At 43.0% G+C, this 11,888-nt stretch overlaps 1 protein-coding gene across 2 annotated transcripts in view; it reads left to right on the top strand.

The window, feature by feature from the left end:
* The first annotated feature begins 2,403 nt into the window (after positions 1-2,403).
* The window catches only part of ADCY7 (adenylate cyclase 7), a 124,608-nt gene continuing 115,123 nt past the window's right edge, over positions 2,404-11,888 (top strand). Inside the window, exon 1 of one of the 2 annotated variants that reach the window (XM_075940248.2) lies at positions 2,404-2,539. The gene's annotated coding sequence lies outside the window, so the exon portion shown is untranslated. The other variant, XM_006121142.4, reaches the window with a different exon arrangement.

The raw sequence follows: 11,888 nt of genomic DNA, 5'->3' as shown, positions 1-11,888 counted from the left end.
GATACTTAAACTGCTGAAAAAGTAAGACCCACAGAATCTAAGCACCCACAATAGGTAGCTGTTGTGAAAACACTGGCTGTAAAGTCTTTTTGCTTTCAAGGTCTTATCCTGTATTCAATGGGAATAAAGTGTACTCAGCCCTGCATGGGATTAGTCCTTTGTTTTCCCAGCTGTAAAACTGAGAGACAAAATATCCAATGTCTTCACAAGGGAATTGTATCCTTTGGTATATATGGTTGTGACTACTTTCTTCCACTATTTGATCTGAGGAAGTGGGTCTGGCCCACGAAAGCTCCATCATCTAATAAACCATCTTGTTAGTCTTTAAAGTGCTACATTGTCCTGCATTTTGCTTCAACTACCCCAGACTAACACGGCTACATTTCTATCACTATTTCACAAGGGAAGGGTGCTATCTAATTTACCAGTAAAATGCACTGAGACTGTCAACTGGATATCACTAGAAAAGGGAAGGATATTTCCACCTCTTGAGATCTGTGACTCTGCGTATGTTTCCCGAGCCAGTTGACTTCTGTAATAACAAAGGAGTTTTTGAGAAGTCCTAGTTGAAGAAATTATATATCCTATCAGCCTCAGTGTTCTGCAGAAACAGGCGAATGAGAGCAGGTTGGAAATGCAAAGGTCAGTAGATAAAGGAGCCTGTGTTTAACACACTCCATCCCTGGGGGGCAGCAGGGGAACAGAGTGGAGAGGATAAGGGGTGATAGCATAAAACAGAATTCAGGCACTTAAGTTTTATGTGTTTTAAAAGTGCAGAAAACCAAAACAGAAAAAAAAGTGTTTGGATGTATAAGGAATGGGATAGTAAACAATGAAATATAATACACTAAAGCCAGGGAACACTGTGCTCAGTTCTCCTAACCCTATGTTAAAAAGAATAGAGCAGAAGCAAAGAGGAATCACAGATGAGAAACAAAAGTGACTGGCAGCCTGAGAAAACTGCATTGGAAAAGGCACTGAAAACCATAGGACTGTTTAGTTCAGAAGGCAGTTAATAAAACAAAGATATGATAAAGGCAGACAGAAAGGAGAACGGCACAGAGATGATTAATAGTGTGTCCCTGTTCACTCCCGTACCACATGAACAAAGGCCACACCGTAAGAAAAGCAGTGAATCTAAGCCTCAGAAGAAGAAATAGTTTGTTTAGGTCAGGAGTGGGGAACCTCAGGCCCAGGGGCCGGATGCAGCCCCCCGCTTGTCTGGATCCGGCCCCCGAGCCTCAGGGCAATCCAGCAGTGGAGCGCCTGCTCTGGCACTCCAGCCTTCCCACTGCCCAACCAAGGGGCTGGAGCACAGAAAATCTACTAGGATGGGCCTTCCTAGGCTCTGGTGTGGAAGAGGAATATGGGGAATTTCTTTCTGTTCTCAGCCAGGAGCCATGTCAGTGGGGTTTTTTTGGCATCTCACTTATGTGCAGCCCCTGACTGATTTTTCTGTGGATCAGCGGCCCCAACCCACAAAAGGTTCCCCACTCCTGTTTTAGGCAATGCACAACCAGCCTTTGGCAGGCCTCCCAACAAGTAGGATTCAACCCTAGGTCACTTATAGGGATAACAAGGCTAGTGTGGGGGGAGGTAGGGAGTGCTGCTGCTCGATACAGCGCCTGGTTAGGAAGAGAGAGAAATCTGCACCCCTCAGGGCATAAACCAACTTAGAACTAAGAGTAGGTTACGTCTAGACTACAAGCCTCTTTTGAAAGAGAGCGTCTAGACTACAACCACTTCTTTCGAAAAACCAAGCCGTTTTTTCAAAAGAGAGCACCCAGGCAGTATGGATGCTCTCTGTCGAAAAAGCCCTGTTTGCAGTCAAGAATGCCTTCTTTTGAAAGAGCACTTTGGAAAAAAGGCATTTTTCCTTGTAAAATGAGGTTTACCGCAGTCGAAAAAAACCCACCGCATTCTTTCGATTTAATTTGGAAAGAACACGGCGGCAGTCCAAACGCAGAGGACGTTTTTTTTTAGAAAAAGGGCCACTTTTTTGGAAAAAATCTTGGAGTCTAGACACGGGTGGCATTTCCCTTGAGGGCCTCCAGCCATTTGTACATGTCACGCTTCTGGCTGTCCCGTGCACTTTCCTCTGGACTCTGGAGCCTCTAGGGCTGCTGGTCCTTACTGGGGAGAGCGCCCTGGGCGGCGGCTCCTAGGTTGCGCTGATGCGAGGTGCAAAGCCTGGAAAGAGGCTGCTCCGGTCCCTTCAAGCTCTCGCTGTCCCCCAGCAGCTCTGGGGTCCCTCGGCCATTCTCCACAGCGCTGCCTCGGGCGGGGGGCGCCACCTGTTCCTCTCCCCTCGGCCACTTTCCAGGGTCCAGCGGCCGCTCCCCTCGCCCACGGGCCCCGGCTGCTCTTCGCGCGCCCCGTGCACCCCGAGCTGTGCCCCTCGCCCGGCCCTGCCGCGCTCACCTGGCGGGAGGCGCCGCCGCTAGGGGGCAGGGAGCTGGCGGCGCCTTTCCGCCCCGGGGAGCCGCGGCTCTCCCAGGTCAGCCCGGCGTGAGCCTGGAGGCGCGCCCCGCCGCAGCCGGTGAGTGTGCGCCCCGGGAGAGGGTTCGCGGGGGGCCGCGTCCCGGGAGGCAGCGAGCGCCCCGCCGCTTTCGGGGGCGCAGGCAGGGAGGGGGGAGCAGGGCAGGCTCCGGAGCAGCCCGCGGCTCTCACTTCCTCCAGCCGGCTCCTGCCCGCGTCCTGGAGCCTCCCTGACCTCCCCGCGCCGGGCGCGGCAGGTGAGCTCCGCTTCGGGCCAGCGACGAGCAGGTTGGGCCAGCCCTCGGGAAGGGGCTTGCTGGCGCCGCGGGAAGGCTCTTTGCTAACCTCCGCCGCCGGAGCTGCGGGCTCCCTCTGTCTAGCCCCGCTCCTGTGTCTCTGGACGTCTAGTCCTCAGGGTGAGTTCGTTCATTTGGGGTAACGGGGGGAGTGGTAAGTCGGGCTCTCCTGCAGCGTGGCCGCTCCACATGGGAGTGGAGTCCGAGAGAGCTGTGCGTGGCTGGCCTCTTTCTTCCTTCCCCTGGTTCCTACGCGTTAAAGACAAGTTCTGGGCCGGGGTTTTCCAAACAGCCCCATCCTTAATTTTACCGCGGTGAGACGTCCCTCGTGGGGCAGTAAAGTTAAGCAAGTGTGTACTGTTTGGCGGGGGGGGGAGACCTAGAAATAAGAGTCTGAGCTGACTTAAGTCAGAATCATTTTAAATTTCGTTCCAAGAGATGGAAACATTTGGGAATGACCTTCGTGCAAAATATGTTAAAACAGCTTATAGCTGAGCAGTAGCCCAGGCACACATGGGAGTCAGTGAGTCAAGCTGTCTCACTCGATGACAAATAGAGAAAACTGCACCCAAGGAATCTTAATAGAAATGGTGTAAGACTTGCCAGAACCTGTTTCTGAAGTCGATGCACTTGAGCTGGTGAATTATAGTAAAACCAATTTGTGATAAAAACGTGTGTGTGTGTGTGTGGGGAATATGATTGCACACGGAAAACTAGAGTGAGCCAAATCATGCACTCCAATATGCCTGCTCAACTGCCTGTGAAGTCAGTGGGAATTTTATGTGTATGCTGGACAGCAGAAGTTGTCCTGTGAATTTAAATATTTTCTTAACATGAGAAATTCTCTGACCATAACCAGTGAATTGATGGGCCTTTCTCTGTAAAAGAGGTCAATGGCAGACAAACATCTCAGCTTCTGAGAGTGGAAGTGATGATTTAGCTCAGCTGGTAAATCTTACTTGGGTCAGGAAGTTCTAATAACATACTGACAATATCACACCTTTTGGTTCTGATCAATGATTCAGTGTGTGTGGAGGAGATTGGTGTGAACTGAATGGAGATTTTGAAATCTATGGCAGGTAGCTCTACAAACTATTTAGAAATCCCTTCTGGAAAGACTTACACAGGTGCTTAACATGAATGTACTGAGAGTAGTCCTATTGGAACTGCTTAACAGTGTGAAGCTAAACAGCTGTGTATATCTTTTCAGGATCAGGACCTTAGTAAATGTTGACTCATTTAAGATATAAATGACTTTCCATTAAAAGCAGTCTTGAGGGGAGAGAGCTTGTAAAATGTAATTAGTGGTGTAACAGTCAAAAAGCCTAGATGCTTGTGATAATAAAAATGTCTTGTTTTTGTAGATGTGAGGAGATGTGGTAAACTCTGGGGTTGATGACTGTTCCTTGTTTATACAGTCAAGATGATTGAAAACATAACTTACTGGACTTGTCTTTTGCACAGCGGAACAACGCAAAGTCAGAAAGCTGTCTTAAGACTAGTGGAGTGTTTTGGGTGCTTTTTTCTAACATTTCTACATAATGTGGCCAGACATCACTGAAAGGGATATTAGGAAATCAGAGAGAAAACTTGCAAACATTTCTGACGAGATTGGTCAATGTTTGGTAGGCCAAAAGCATCATATGTCTGTGATTCACTTCTAATTTCAGAGGGAAAGTTTTACAGTATGGAGACTTATATGACAACTTGAACCTAATTACAGGATAAGAACTCTCCAAAATGTTTACCATGGCACTCAGACTCTATTATTGGTACTTTTTGTTTGTTTGAAATAAATCAAATACAATGTTTTTCAATTTCATAGTGTCATATAATTAACACTGAAGACAGTGACCTATCCAAAATCTATCTAGCCTAATGCTGTTATTTCATAAGTAGGTCTCTCTACACCTCTATAATGTTCACAAGTTATTTAGAATCTATTGAGAAACCAGGACTTGATCAACAAGAGTGCTGACAATTGGAAAATATATTTGAGAACAATTTTGGAGGCTTTTAAAATAAATACTAACTGCAGGATTTGAATTTGGCTCAGTAAGAAAGATTCTGCTGTTTTCTAGGCAGCTGTTAATGCTAAAAACATTTAGACAATGTTTTATGATTAGTTATAGGAAAACAAGTATCCTCTCTTGTAACAGAACACTGCAAGATGAACAAGCATTGTGAAGATCATTGATTAGAAAGAGAAATAGTACCCCAGTTCTCTAGTTCAAAATATTGATGTCTACTGTAAAGAGGCAATATGACCTTATTAATACCAGTGCCAAAATACAGATTTTGAAAACCTACAGCTATTATAATAAAATATCTTTTGAAGGTAGACATTGACAATATGGTAATATTCTTATTTATGTTTTGATAACATTTTAAGTAGTGAGAAATAGTACAGAAACTTTGCAAGAGACTTAAAATATGTCCAAAATCAAAATACTTTTTATTTAAGGCATCCTGATTTATGAGTATTGGCTTATGAACTTTGTATTTGCTCTCTCTATTTCCTTTAAACAGAAGATTAGACTGGTGGTGTATCTGCTGCTAAAACTCATAATGGATTACACTTTGGCTTCATCTAAACTGGCCCCTAAAAACGGAAAAGGGATGCAAATCAGGTAAGTCAGCATAGGGAAATCCGCGGGGGATTTAAATATCCCCCACGGATTTAAATAAACATGTCCACCGCTTTTTTTCCGGCTTGGGGAAAAGCCGGAAAAAAAGCGTCTATACTGGCGCGATCCTCCGGAATAAAGCCCTTTTCCGGAGGATCTCTTATTCCTACCTGAAAGTATATTTAAATCCCCCGCGGATTTCCCTATGCTGACTTACCTGATTTGCATCCCTTTTCCGGAATTTGTGGCCAGTCTAGATGTAGCCAGTGTGTGTGTAGTGACACAAGTGCTTGGGTTTTGAAGATGCTTACTATGTAGTGGTTGCCATATAAAGTCAACAGGGCCCAACAATCACCATACAGTGGCACGTGTGATACTGCAATTTTCCACTGTGCGCAGAATAGAAAAGAATGGCGATATCCACTGTCTGGCCATAGGAGGTTAATGCTGACTTATAATGGTTATCACAGTGCCTCATGTAGGATATCAGAAGCTGTAGATCAGTGTTTCTCAGCCAGTGGTACGAGTACCCTTAGTATTACAGGTCAGACCTCCCAGATCAGGTCCCGATGGTGCGGATCAGTCCCAGATCCGGGATTTTTCTGGACCAAGAGAGGTCGTTTTCTGGCTCCCTTTACATCAGCCCCCTCCAGCTGGCCTCCCAGCCAGCTCCCCTCTCTCACTGGCTCCAGCTGCCCTGTCAGCCCCCATTGCAGCACTTGGCAGCCCAGCCCTCTGCCTCTGTGCACTGGGCTCCTGATATTCTACTGCCATGCGTGGGGCTCCTACTGCCCTGCTGGGAAGCCCCGGTGCTGCACGTTGGTCTCCTGCTGCCCTGCCAACCTTCAGGGCTGCCATGCACTAGCTTTCCACCAGGACAATCTGATCCTGGAACATCTGTGGTTAAGAGAGTTTCAACCTGTACAAGAATACATTAGTCTGTATGTATGTGCAAAGCTGTCTGTTGAAGTAAAGCTATATGTTAGTCTAGATTAGAAGATAAACACAATAAATAGGCATGCAAACAAGCTCTGAAGTGCCTGTACATCAGAATGTTCTGATGAATCTTATAGTCACTACGTACCCATTTAAAGATATTAGCAGATAACAGTTTAAATATTTGACACACTAAAATGGGAAGCAAGAGAAAAGCTGTACCAGAGTATGCTTCATAACACAAGGAAGTATTCAAAACTTAGAAAAAAACGAACAGGAGACAAGGATGAAGTTGAGTGTATACAAGATAAATGGTACACCAATTATTAAATGCAAATATAGGCTAATCGTTGGTCTACAACAGTACACTGTTTATTCAAATAAAGTTTTATTTGGAATCGTTTTCTTAAACTCAGAGAGGCATTGTGTTTTGAGTTCTGTTTTGGTTCTGCAGAAAACCACATTGAACAGAATTCAAAGCATTAATCTACAGAATACTTCCCTTGTCTTTCTGTTCACCAAAATAAACCCTAATATTTACCTTGAAAAATTAATAATTTTTGCACTGAGTTTTTTCTGATTTTGTTGTTGTGGTAATACCCACTGATAAATTCCACGAAAAAATATAAATAACATATAAAAATATAAATAACAAACTGAAAATGAAGAGCCCTGTATATGAGAAGCATTGCATATTAACTATGGGGATTTTCTGGCCTGCCTTAACTAGTATTGAAAATGGTTTGGTTATTGTGGAGATGTAACATCTGATAAAACCTTGATGCTTCCTTCTGGGTTGACATGGAGGTAGGATTTCTGAAGTAGGGTTATTTTTACCATCCACATGGGAATATGGAACCAAGGGAGAGAAAATGAATGGATATGCTCTGGTTAGGATTTTCAAAGGAGATTGTAATTGTTAAGCGCAAGTCATTGAGGCTTCTTCTGAAAAGAAGAATCCTAGTTACATGCACAGTGACTAATACTGCTTCTTTTATTTGTAACAGGAATTTGATTCACTGAGTTGCACCTTACTTCATGAATTTTATCAATGACTTTACTGTAGTACTTTTCAACATGGGTTAAGATATTACATGCTGGCCCTTAGAGTTGTCCCATTTGAGGTCACATGAGGACTGGAGTCTCACTGAGCTAACCCAACTGTACCATTCCCTCTCCTTCCCTGAGAAGATGCCCATTCGTTGCTAACGTTCTTCAGGAAAGCCTATTTAAACTTCACAACTATAGTATATTTCATTTCAAAAACTGAGTATTTCAGGGATGATAAGTGTTTGACAGTAAATATTAATAAAAGAAATAAAGGGATCTGTTTTTTAAAATATAAAATCTACAAAGATTCAAAATGATTATTTGCTAGGTTGACAGGATATTACAGCTGATAAGCTTGTATTTTTACCTGTTAGTCAAATCAGATCATAATATATTCAAATCAGGAAGTGCACTTTCATCCGTAGTTAAATAAATTTCAAAAACAGAGTATTTATAAGAGTACCATGAAACCCCAAAATCTAGTGTTCATTGATGCATACGTTTTGCTGTTTGAAATGGGGGGGGGGGAAGAGGAAATGTTTTGAGTATTTCAGAACTACTCAACAGGGTTCTTAAGGGAACATGCGTAGCAACATACTTTTAAAAATGCCTCATTGTTGCTTTTCCTGTGCATACAAGTGATACTGAAGTTATTAGATATTTATCATACTTGAATTTATTACTCTTATTGCTTAGTAACCATATTGTAGGAGTCTTTTTGCTCAAGAAAGCAATAAAATCTGTTTTAAGTTTAGATATTGTTTTAGATTTTAGATCCAAGCCTGCAAAGATTTATAATCTGCTTCATTTTGCACTAAGTGAATAATCTCCTTGACTTGATGTGTCCAAACTAAGCATGCCTATAAGTCTCTGTGTGATTGGGGACTTTTATTAGGAATATTATCTGTATTTTGAACCCCATCTTCAGATATATTGCTTATATTCTTTCTATCTGTCAATGTGTAAAGAATGGAGCTTTAAGTTGGCAGGTGAACAACTGTTAGCTGTACAATGACTTGGAAATATGTGGGAAATTGACGTAAATACATTACAAGCGCTCATCTATGAAATGTCAGAGTCCTTTATGCAGTGTTCTAGAGTTATGACTTAGCTGAAGCACTGTGTTCAGGTGGAATTTAACTTCAAAGTTAAACTGTTTAAAAAAACCCAATCACAATCCAGCTAAAGTTTATGGCGAGTTTCACAATTTATGAATATTATCCTAAATATTATCCTTTTCTCATTGTATTCCTTTGGTATACATGGTCATGCTAATTCTCTTCCAGAATATGATCTGAGGAAGTGGGTTTGGCCCATGAAAGCTCATCACTTATTAAACCATCTCGGGTTAGTCTTTAAAGTGGTGCATAGTTTTTCCTTTATCCTAAGTAATAAAAACTTTTTTTAAAAAGTGGCACAACATAAACTCAAGTGTGCAGTGCACTCTAAACTGATATTTCAAAAGATTTCATATATTTTGTCTTATGTAACAAAAGACTGAGCTGTTGAACTTTAAAATTGAGCTGAGTAGCTTTTTGATTGGAATTTTATTAGGGCTGACTGTGTTATTCTGTTGAATTTGAGGAGTAAATTTCCTTTATTGAAACTTAAAATGAAAGCGGTTTAATGTACCTGAGGAAAAAGGAAAATATGAATCTGTAGGCTAGATCCTACAGTGAATGATAGAAACCTATGGCAATGCAGAGCCCCATTTAAATCACACGGGAGTATATTGCAGGATCAGGGCCTTGAACTGTAAATGAGCTATGAAAAATAGACTCTCTTCTGATTTGATAAAATACCGTGAGGTTTTTGTGATCTGATTTGGTACATGTGGTAATTCTTAGTTAATTTTCAGTCTGCTGTTGCCTTAGCTAAAAGAACAGAGCTACCCCTCTCTCTCCCACTTAATGACTCATTATGGTTAATTTCTTCATCACTTTGGAAGTTCATTGTTAAATTCCTATGGGAATTTGCACTTTTCTGTCACCGAAAAGTTCCACAATAGGTACTTCCTGAAATGTTTGGGGAAGGGGAGGTTTCTTACGTTTTTGGAACATACAGAATATAAGTGGAAAATAATAGCAGTGTTCCCATATATATTCCAGTAGAACGATAGAAAATTACCAGCTTATAATGGCTACGGATATCTGGAAAGCAGGCATTTCTGTTACGATTAATATTTGTTTGTTTACATCTTTAAAAAAATTAACTCAAAATTGCAGACTATGCAGATAACTTGTACAAAACCAGAGGCCTGCGCCTTTTAAATCACCAATGGAGTGGTGCGTGGCACACTCCGAGTGGCTCTAAGGGTAGTGGGGGACAGGGGTGGTATGCTCCTGGTAGTGCTGAGGGCTGGCTGCCCCTGACTCTGTCCCTTTCACCCAAGGCCCTGCCCCTCTTGTCGAGGGGCCAGCATGGCTGTTGGCTCCTCTGGATGTGCCTGATGAACACACAGATGTGCGATAGATATAGTTGTTTTATTGAACAACGCTTCTAATACTTTTCACACATAGCTCACCAAGGTAAGTATCTCCATTTTAGGCATGAAAAGTTAAGTAACTTGCCTACAGTCTTGCATTGACGAATGACAGAGTCAGGATTAGAAATTCTCCCAAATCTCATTTCTTGCCAGGTCCACAGGATTGCTCTGTCTCAGAGCTTGGTAATGGAGTTAAGATACATGTGTTTATGTTGCAGGATATCCTCCAAACAGAAACCTCCTTTGTTTTCAATTGTTTTAATATAAACCCAAAGAAACATTCTCTTCCATAATAGTTAGCCATGGCAATTGCACTGTAGTATCACTGTGTTATATTGGAATCTTAATAGTTTACTGTGTATGGGTCTCTGTGATTTTTAGACACACAAAGCAACCTGATCCAAGGTACTGTTTCCTTAAGGATCAGTGGCAAAAACTCTTCCCTCCCTGGGCTACTGTGCTCTGACTGCTGTGTCCCAAGTCAAGCGATGGCTGTGTTTCATTACTGCTAGATGCATGTACAAGTAACTGCAAGGGAGGTCAGGATAAATATAATTATTATGCTATAACTAGAAATAAGGATCAAACATAATGTGTTGCTCTTAACCCACTTTTCTTACGTGAATAAATGATAAAGTCTTCTTGGTAAAAATATAACTAACAAAGGCCACCAAAATTATAATTAAACAGTTCAATAACTGTTGGGAGCTAGTTGTTCCTGTATATCTGACTGTACACACTTCTGGCAGTGAAGAATCAATATTTCATTGAAGATTCCATATACTAAGAGTTTTATAGGGTGTATTTGCTGGTCATACTGAAGCAGCTTTCTGTACCCAGCTGATAATGAGAGGGTGAAGCTGCATCTGAAGTTGACCTTGATATGTATTCATTCTCACTCAGAGATATATTATGTATTACTTTTTGCTAAAAAAATAACATGGGGCCTTGTGTCACTTTGTTACAAGAGCCATGTAGATAATAGCTATAGAGCATGTGAATTGTACAATCCAGAGTTTTTTAATTTGCAAGATAAAACAACACTTTCTGCTAGGGAATCAGATTATGGTTTTGCCATTATTTGGATAGGACAGCATAGAATCTAGATGTACTGAACATGTTAAGGCTCTAAATCTTGTTACCCTTCCATGGTTCTAATGCAGAAACGGGCGGTATGCTCTGACAGGGTTTCATACCAGTGGTGCAGGCTCACTGTGCCTGGAAGTTAAGGGCATCTGGTGGTGGCATGGGGAGAGAGCTGTCCTAATGGGTCTTTGTTGTCATGAATCCACTGGATGTTGGCTCCTGTGGAGTGGGAGCACACCAACTGCAGGGCGGTGTTGCATGCTTAGGGCTGATGAAGGGTCTTTGAAATACTTCCACTGCTGCCCCTCAGCCAAAGTGGCAGGGGTGGGCAGGATGTTTTCCTGCTATTGTGCAGAAGGCTTATGCAAAGCCTGGTCCCTTGGTCTATATGCTACTTCTGGGATGTGGCTTCAAATACTTACTACTAGCACATTTACCTGGCATTATTAGGGGCTCTGGGCAAAGAACTCGGGGCATGGCGGGTGTAGGAGTCAGGGTTGGGGGGGTGAGGAGGAGCTCAAAACAGGGGGCTGTGTGTGTGTGTGTAGGGATGTACGTGTCATGAGCGTGGGGGACTGGAGTCCCCCCCACCGACATTTGTGCCAGGGCTGCTTGCTCTTCCCCTTCCTGACCGTGTCAGGGAGTGAGAGCCAAGGGCACAGCTCGTCTTCCCCCCACACTCCCCAACCAGAATGAGGAATGAAGCAAAGTTGCACTCTCCCCTCGCTCCTTGACTAAACAGAACAGCCAGTAATGAATTGCGAGGACGGGGAAGGACTTCAGACCCACCTCTTGGCCACCCTAAAGGATGCCTCGGGAGGTGGGAAGCTTGGCAGTCCCAGATGGGGGATAAAGGAGGTGCCTCTAGCCAGCCCCTTTCATCTGCCTGGTAATTGTTTCTTTTCTATATGGCTTGATGAGAAGCAATCC

Source organism: Pelodiscus sinensis, chromosome 12, assembly GCF_052426305.1.
Source record: "Pelodiscus sinensis isolate ZL-2025 chromosome 12, ASM5242630v1, whole genome shotgun sequence".
Classification (NCBI taxonomy): Eukaryota; Metazoa; Chordata; order Testudines; family Trionychidae; genus Pelodiscus; species Pelodiscus sinensis.
This window is presented reverse-complemented; position numbering and strand designations above follow the sequence as displayed.